This window comes from Clytia hemisphaerica, unplaced genomic scaffold, assembly GCF_902728285.1.
Source record: "Clytia hemisphaerica strain Z4C2 unplaced genomic scaffold, Clytia hemisphaerica genome assembly, whole genome shotgun sequence".
NCBI classification, from domain to species: Eukaryota; Metazoa; Cnidaria; class Hydrozoa; order Leptothecata; family Clytiidae; genus Clytia; species Clytia hemisphaerica.
Genome location: NW_027103286.1, coordinates 366,665 through 375,426, shown reverse-complemented (window position 1 = coordinate 375,426; position 8,762 = coordinate 366,665). Strand labels below are relative to the sequence as shown.

Here is an 8,762-nt window from a genome sequence, read left to right as displayed (position 1 = left end):
TTCGACAGAAATGATACATGATTACTGATTGACGAATCAATAGAAGTGAGCATAGCCATAGAGCAAAAGCAAGCAAAGCTAACCTAACTGCTAACCTGTTATGTATACCATGCGTAACTGCGTCTACCATCTTTAAGCATTCCCGCCTCTCTTAAGCCAATCATCTCACCGTATTTGATAGCATTATGTCATTTTTCATAGCGCGGCAGTAAAATTGTCTAGATTCCAGTCCTTTTTCAAGTCGATGAGAGGGCGCGGCAAATTCAAAAATTTTTTCAGTCTCACGTTAGTCTCACGTTGGAAAATCCAAAATGGTGGTTGTAACTTTCGAAAAAACAAGTTTACCATGAAAAAGGCATGCTGTCATCACAAAAAAGGTATAAAAGGTATGTCCATGAGTAAAAGATTTTGGGTTACTTAAGTTTAAAAAGTTTCAATATATTATATACAACAATCAAGTTTTCAAGGAAGTGTCAGACCAGACGTATATAATGTTGTCTCTGAAAAAGTTTTCACTACACTTTATACTGTGAAGTCGGGTAACTTGCATCTATCAGTGGAGGGAAAGCTGCATAGCCATCAAATGACTGGCCAATCAAAAAGCAGCAAAATTTCAAAACAAATGAACTACGCAGCTCTGCTCGCAGCTCTACTCTACCATTTTTGTTTTGATTAAACTTTGTATTTTAATGACCAGCCAGGTCATTCATTTGACGGCTATACAAGTTTCCCTCCACTGATGCAAGTTACCTGACTTCACGGTATATCTAATAAATGCCCTTAAAATTGCATACGACACGTAAACAACAATCAGATTCTAGTGTTTATCAGATTCTAGTGAATATTTGTCGTTTAAACCAGGCGTACCCAATCGATAACATCGATTGTCGATTTAATCGATGTCAATTGATAAAAGTTGTTCGTAATCGATGATAGATCGATTACTAATCGATGGCCAATCGATAGGAACGTAAAATTTTATTATCAATTGGTATCGATTTTCATCTATTAAATTCGATTATTAGGCCAGGCCCAATTGATTGTTTGGTTCGTGTCCTAGAAGCTTTGAAAAATGGGTCGGTCGGTCGTTAGCTAAAACTGGAACCTTTTTTTCATTTTCCTACCAAAAACCTCAATTTTTGAAATTCCTCAAGCAATCGTGTAATCCTGGAATCCAAACGCGAATGTAAAGAAATAGCCTAAAGCCCGAATCCATTAAGGCACGCGCCGGGATCGCAAGATAACTTCTAGTTGGAGTTTAAGGCGTTCACAGCGCGTGCTTAAAGGAATACAGCTGTGACTCTCTGCTTTTAGGTGCTAAATATTTGTTTTTAAGTACGGGTTACACCGGGACATTTTCTGTGCGCAAAGTGGATGTTGTTTATAGAAAGAACCGCAGAGATAGTAGTTATCATGTGAGAAGGAGGTAAAAATTATTTGGTTGTTCTTAAAGTGAAACACTTTTTCTCAAAAACTTAGAGTCGGTCGGAGGACACGAACCAAACTATCAATTGGGCCTGGCCTTATCGATTAGCCATCAATTGTTATCGATTAAAATCGATTGTGATCGATTGTGCTAATTTTCTGTATGTATGATCGCTACTCTGTGCACCAGAGTGTATCTCACGATAATATCGTAGCGTACTTAAAGGGAAAAAATTTTCGCGGAATTTAAATTCCCGGTTCACAGCTCAAAATTCTGAAATTTAGCGGGAATTTAATTTCGTGGTTGAGAGAATTTTCTGTTCATAATATGGCCTATTTTGCCCTAAAATTACCAATTTTCGGGTGATATTTTTTAATCCTGAAAATAGTCGTGTTTCGCGGGATTTAATTTCGTGGATTTGCCGAAAAAAAGCGAAATTAAATTCCGCAAAAATTTGTTCCGTGAAAATTTCTTCCCTTAAGGTAGTACAACAATGAATTTTGAAAACATCCATAGAAATTGGGTTTGTGTACAGACTATATGATCGCTTGCAGTGCCAAAAATCATCGTTTTGTCCTTATTCAAGGTTATAATTAACGTCTTGTTTCCTCAGTGAATCCCGGATTGTGAGAATAAGCTACCCGAAGAGGTATACAAATGTATAAAAGGGGTACCATTTTTTTTAACAAATTAGAAGGCTGGGTATTCATTGAGTTCTAGCCCAAAGGGAGTTGAGAATCTTGGATGGGAAATGAAACCACTTGTTTCCCATCCAAAACGCCTGCGCGTGGTTTTCATACAAACGCCGGATTAAAACTAAAATCTATTGCTAGATTTCAACAAGCGTAGTCCTCTGAAACAAAGGAACCACTAGATATAATTTGTCTTAATGATGAGTTTTGGATGGGAAATAATAAGTGGTTCAATTTATGTTGCCTGAGAAGGGTTAAAGATTCACCTATAGCCCTTCGGGCTTGAAACTCGATGAAAGCCCCTGATAATGTGAATTAAGGCTAAAATAAGGGCTAGAGTAAAATGAGGGATTTTCCCGATTGGACCTAGTTTTTTTTCAAAAAAACAATACTGGGATTATAAAGGTCACCCACTCAGCATTATTCGACGACCATCGGTTTTAGGATAGTTTTTCACTCGTAGCGTCTAAAATAATTATTTATTGCCATGCGTTAAATTAGAAAAACCACGGTAGGGTTGCGTTTTTAGTGAATATAAAGAAATCAATAACAATCGAAAGCAATCAGCGATTTATCAATAGCAATCGATAACAATCGAATCCAATAGATAAGAACGTAAAGTCTTAGTATCGATTGGCTATCGATTGTTTATCCATGGAGGTAATAAGAAATAGATGGAGAATAAATGACTCAATAATGGCCTAAGTTATCGTTAAATTTCGACCATATGACAGCTTCAGTAAAAGCAAGATAAAACTTAATCCGAAAATTGATTTTGCCATGGATCAATGTGGAGTCAGATCACAAACAACAAAATTTTCATTTTTTGAAAAAACTAATATTTCGCTTCACAACAAAAGCATCGTCAGAGTGATAGTAATACTGAAAATGTTGAACAAATTTCTAGAAAAATCAAAAATCAACTAGCGGAACAAATTCAAGTCTCTAGAGGCTTTCAAACCCGAGTTCATTTCTGGATTTTTATCTTTAATTGCCAACTGACGAATTTCAAGTGTATAGAAAACCAACAAATACAGGACTTTATGTCAACTTTGATAGTTTCGTGCCGTGGCAACATTGCATTTCTTGGTTTCGTAGTTTAATTGTTTGTGCTACTCGAATTTGTTCACCTAATAGGCTACCTGCTGAAATCAAGAAAATTAAAGAAATGGCATCTTGGAATGGTTTTCCTAAATACCTCGTCAACTCGTTAACTAAACGTTTTATTGAGAAATTATCGACCCCTCGTTCATCGGCTGTGAATGAAGACCCTGTTGAAGAACCTGTCGTAATTTGGTTTAACATGCCTTACCTTGGAAGTAGAAGTCTTAGTAATTTTCTAGCTTGTGTTAAGAAAATTAAACGTAATTTGAGTCTTGGATCAAAGAAAATCATTTTTAAGCAAAGATTTAAGACCACCAAAATCAGCTATTATTGCAATACCAAAGATCGCTCGCCTTTGCTTACCTCTTCCAACGTTGTGTACGAGTTTAAATGTCCTGGATGTTCTTCTAAATACATAGGGAAAAGTGATCGTACCCTATCTGAAAGGACCAGAGAACATGCAACTGTCAAGGGATCTGCCGTTTACCGTCACCTCACTAAGTGTGAAGGCATTAACTATATAGATTCCCTCTTGTTGATTGGCGTCACAGAATCGCTCACTGATGATGAAATACGTGATAAACGGATTAATCACGTTCGCAATAACATTCGAGTTGTTGACAAAAGCAATAATTGGTCTGTTCTTTTGTTTAAAGAGGCACTGGCAATTAAAGATAAAAATCCAGAAATGAACTCGGGTTTGAAAGCCTCTAGAGACTTGAATTTGTTCCGCTAGTTGATTTTTGATTTTTCTAGAAATTTGTTCAACATTTTCAGTATTACTATCACTCTGACGATGCTTTTGTTGTGAAGCGAAATATTAGTTTTTTCAAAAAATGAAAATTTTGTTGTTTGTGATCTGACTCCACATTGATCCATGGCAAAATCAATTTTCGGATTAAGTTTTATCTTGTTTATCGTTAAATTCGTTTATATTTTCATTCAAATCGGTTTTCTTTGATTTACTATCATTGGAAGCAAAAAAATCCGAAATGTAAATTTATAAGAACAGAAGTGAGAATGTTATCCTGATTGAAATAACATTTTATGCAAAAAGTTCTTGTTCAAACGCGATACAAAAATAATTTTCTCGTAGTAAGGTTACAATAGTTCTATGATTTAATATCGATGTATTTTTGGGCAAACATATTGCTAATTTTGAGAGTTTCAGCACATCTTCCTTGAAAACTTCTTCGTTAGAAATCTTTACGTCTAAAAGGGAGGGGGCTTTCAAATTCTGATGGATGATTAATTTAAAGGTTACCTAATCGTAATATAGATTTTTTTTTTAAATCTATCGATGATTTTATGAGAGGGGGCCCTTAAAAATATAGGATTTTGTGCTTGTTCCGGCAAGCTTTTTCTCATTTTGATCAACAAAGCTATTATCTCACAATAGAGCTGTAAAAAATCCAACACCTTTTTATTCAGTTTTTTATGAACTTAAATATTCCCATGAGTGCACACAAAATTAATCACTTTTTCCCATTGCAACCAAGGAGCCGTTTGCTTCCGATGATTAGGTACAATGAAATAAAAGTCATTTATTCTCCATCTATTTCTTATTACCTCCATGGTTTATCGATTAGTTATCGATCACTATCGATTAAAATCAATTAATATCGATTGATTTCCCGTATCAATTTCATCGATTGGGTACGCCTGGTTTAAACTGATTGTTGTGTGCTGATAAAATAACTGTTAAAACAAACAAAAAAAGTTTGTTATATTTAATTGCTCTTGAGAATAGGATATAGATGTTATTATTTTTGCCTTAGATAACAAAATATATTTTCATTGACTTGGGAATATGAAAAGTTTTTGGCAAAGTCGATCATGTTTTTACGGAGTTTGTGAGCAATAAGCTAATTGTATACTTTAATGGGATAAACTTTTGCTAGCCATTCCGGGTTTGCTTGTTTTTTATTTGACGCTCATGAAAATCTTCAATTTTAGGTCCAACTTTGACAAGCAATTGTTCTTTGTGTAGTTGAGCTATAAAATTAAATATTTTTGAGTAATTTAGAGCTTTATTTTAGCTTTCCAAATATATAATATGCAGGTGTTAAATTCTACACTTTTGTCAAAAAAATTCGTTCCAACTAAGGCCATTTTTAGAAAAATTTGATCTGCGGGACACAAAAAAATTCACAACTCATCTTTGATTTCAAAGCATTGTGAAGGAAAAATGTTCAAACTTTCCATATTTATCAGAAAATACCTGAGAAATCCAATGGTGCTAGGCTCTGAAATTAATTCTTTCATTAAAGGTATTATTTTTTACTTTTCTTACTTTGGCAAGTATTTTCAGCCTGAAAATGAGGACTAGAATTATAGAGAGTGGTATCACTGAAAAATTTGACCTTTTTTTAGCCTAAAATAGTTATTTATATGCCATGGGGAATTTTTCCCCCACAGCGCTTTGATTACAAAGACAGGTAGGTTCAGCAAGTTTAACTTCCGCTTTCTAACGTTTTTATTGTTTTTTTTTTGCAATGCAATGTGTTCTTTTTATGTGGATTTTTTTTTGGAATTTGAAATTGGAAAACCATTAAAAAGTGTATATTTCGGTGCCATTTGATATGCCTTTTCTGGGCTAAATTGCCAACCTCTTAATGTCTAAAAAGGTGCTCTTTTAGCGGAACCAAAATCTCAATATCTCTGGAACCGCTTATCATTAGGTGTATGACCCCTCATTTTTTTTCTTTTTTGAAGCTCTACAAGATGAACTAGGTTTGATTGCCACCAGAATAGTTTCAATTTGACCCTGAAATGGCTACTTTTGTGGGGATTATTTTGCAGATTTTGCGGTTTTGGGTGTCAACAAAATTTCAACTACCATATCAAAATTTTGAGATAAGTTCTGTTGGCCACCTCAATTTTGCAAAATTTGGAATCACTTCAGAAAAATTAGATTCAATCTGATCTGCAAAACTACGCAAAAAATCAGGGAACTCCTCATCCGCAAAATTAAGTCCCCGCAAAATTTTTGGAAATTTTTCAATTGTGAAAAATGTAATTTGGTGATAACAAAGGGATAAACATAGTATATATTAAAAGTTTGCAATCAAAACATAACAAATTCAACTTTTCATTTCAATTTTAAACTTTCAATCTCTAATCTCCTAAGAATACCTAGTAGTTTTTTGAAAGCTTTTGAGAAAATTTGCCTGCCTTTTTTTAAGTCAAAATTACACTAGCTTAGAACCTTATGGTTGGAGTGTCAGATGTGATGTCTAACTTCTGCTCAAAAAGTTTTCACTACACTTATACAAACGACTGATTGTAAGCAATTTGTGTTGCTGCTCGTTTTATTGCGTCCTCCCTTTTCGCTGGGGGGAGCCCCAAAAGAGGGGGGAGCAACAAAACTTTGATTTTCTTGGGGGTCTGAGACTAAAGGGATCACCTGCTTTTCCCTGGGGGAGCTGAGATACAAGACCAGACCCAATTAATCAAACTTGCCAAACCAATTAAACAATAGAACTAATTGAACTCAACATTATCATCGATCATGATTAAAGTTTTGAGTAAATTATTAATCAAACCTCTAATCGAACAAAATTTTTGAAGCAATAGGAGTTTGTTTGGTCAGTAAAAAGTGTAATTAGTTAAGATGGTTATTAGATTATCATATCTTTTATCACTTGCAAAAACTTCTATTATGGCAGATGATTGCCATTCTGACAGTTCCTGTACTTAAGTTTAATTGTACCCGGATATTTGTCTATTTGGAATAAAGCTTGAAGCTGCCCCTCTGTTGCGCGATTTCGCCTGTAACCGGATGGCAGAATAACAAAGCATGGTGGTTTTGTTTGCCTCTGGCATTGAATATATGTAGGAAAAGTGGGTATCATTATCGGAAGTAATTCCCTGATTATCATTCTGAATTTGGCTTTAAACAGAAGCTGATACACGGCGATGGAGCGGTGCAAACTTATCAAACAAAATTGATCAGACAGCATCCCATTGATTGAACTTATTAAAGGAACACTCACAATTTTTACAAATCTTATAGTTTGATTAAATATAAAAATTCATATAAAAACTAGCTATTATCCATAATATAAAGATTTTCGTAGAGTTCGATAGACCTGTGAAATATAATTCTATGAATATAAAATTTTACCTAAAGTACAGTATACCCAAAATGTATTTTTAGTTTTTTTGTTTTTTTAATCATTATATTTAACTCTTTTATATTTTTCAGATGTTAACTAATATGATTACCACTAAATATACAATAACAATAATTATGGAAAATGTCGTGTAACATGCATTCAATCAATCAAGCATGATGATATTCAGTGTATCGAAAGAATATGGGCATCTTTGATAATCGACTAGAGCAGAGAATCCAATGCAGTCAGTGATGTGTTTTCTCAAGCCCAATCAGATTGTATTCTACTAGCAAACAACGCATACAACACATCTGACAGGAAAAATTTTAATACTAGCACGGTTAAAAAGCCAATCAAGCTGAATCAAGAATTGTAGTTCGATTGAGATCTCAAAAGCTCCCCTGGAGGAAAAGCAGAATTTGAACCTGAAATCCTAAAACATACAACTTTCAAGAAAAAACTGTGGGTGGGCTCGCAGAGCAAAGAGGTTAACTGGTGTTAGTGGAAAAAAGGCGATTGAAGTAATTTCATGAATTTTCTCAAGAAAGCTGCCTACTTTCTTGCACAAATAAAGTTGAAGGTAAAAATTTTGTTAAAGATTAGGAAACATTACTACTGAATTTACCTGAATTTACCTGAATTTACTACTATTTATTAATACTGGCTACTGGATTTTATAAAACATGAACCCTGTTCACTTAGGTAAACATTAGTTATCACCTTTAAACCCAAGGCATTTCATATGGTTTTCTTTTTATTTCACAGAACTTGCAACTTTCAATAATTTAGAACTTTACGATCATTCTTTTCCGTGTAATGATGTACATTGTTAACCATGATTATTACCTTATAGGAATATACTTTTGGGCAAGCAATGTAACAGAGGGATCAAAGTCCACAAGATGATACTCAAAATCCTGAAACATTACAATGCGATGAATTTTTGAAATGGCTCAACAGAAACAATTGCAGCTACAGACTTGCGTTTATCAACACTTCAATTGCAGAATTGATTTAAAAATCAAAACGTCCATAATGGTTTTGAGGTTTCTCAACCAAGATTTCAAGAATTACTAAAAAGTAGGTTACTAATTTGAAACTAACTTTTATTCAGCAGAAAAGGGCCAAAAACACCAGGCAACTAAATTTTAAACTGAAATATATCTTGACTGAAAAGTCTGCATGCATGGCTGTTGGATGCGTTGGTCAAAACTGTCTTTAAAGCTGTCTAGATTTCTTTCAAGTTATCGTGATTTCTTTCAAACTGTCGCGTTCCCAAAAAGTGTTGTGTTCCCAGAAATTGTCGCATTCCTAGAAATTGTCGCGTTCCCAAAAGCTGCAGTGTTCCTAGAAATTATCGCATTTCCAAAAACTGTTGTGTTTCCAGAAATTGTCGCATTCCCAAAAGGTGTCGCGTTCTCA

At 34.4% G+C, this 8,762-nt stretch overlaps 1 long non-coding RNA gene across 1 annotated transcript; it reads left to right on the top strand.

Moving 5' to 3' along the window:
- The first annotated feature begins 297 nt into the window (after nt 1–297).
- Nucleotides 298–7,306, top strand: LOC136806270 (uncharacterized). Its single transcript, XR_010846545.1, has 2 exons — nt 298–386; nt 7,125–7,306. It is a non-coding gene; the product is annotated as an uncharacterized lncRNA (long non-coding RNA).
- The last annotated feature ends 1,456 nt before the right edge of the window (nt 7,307–8,762 follow it).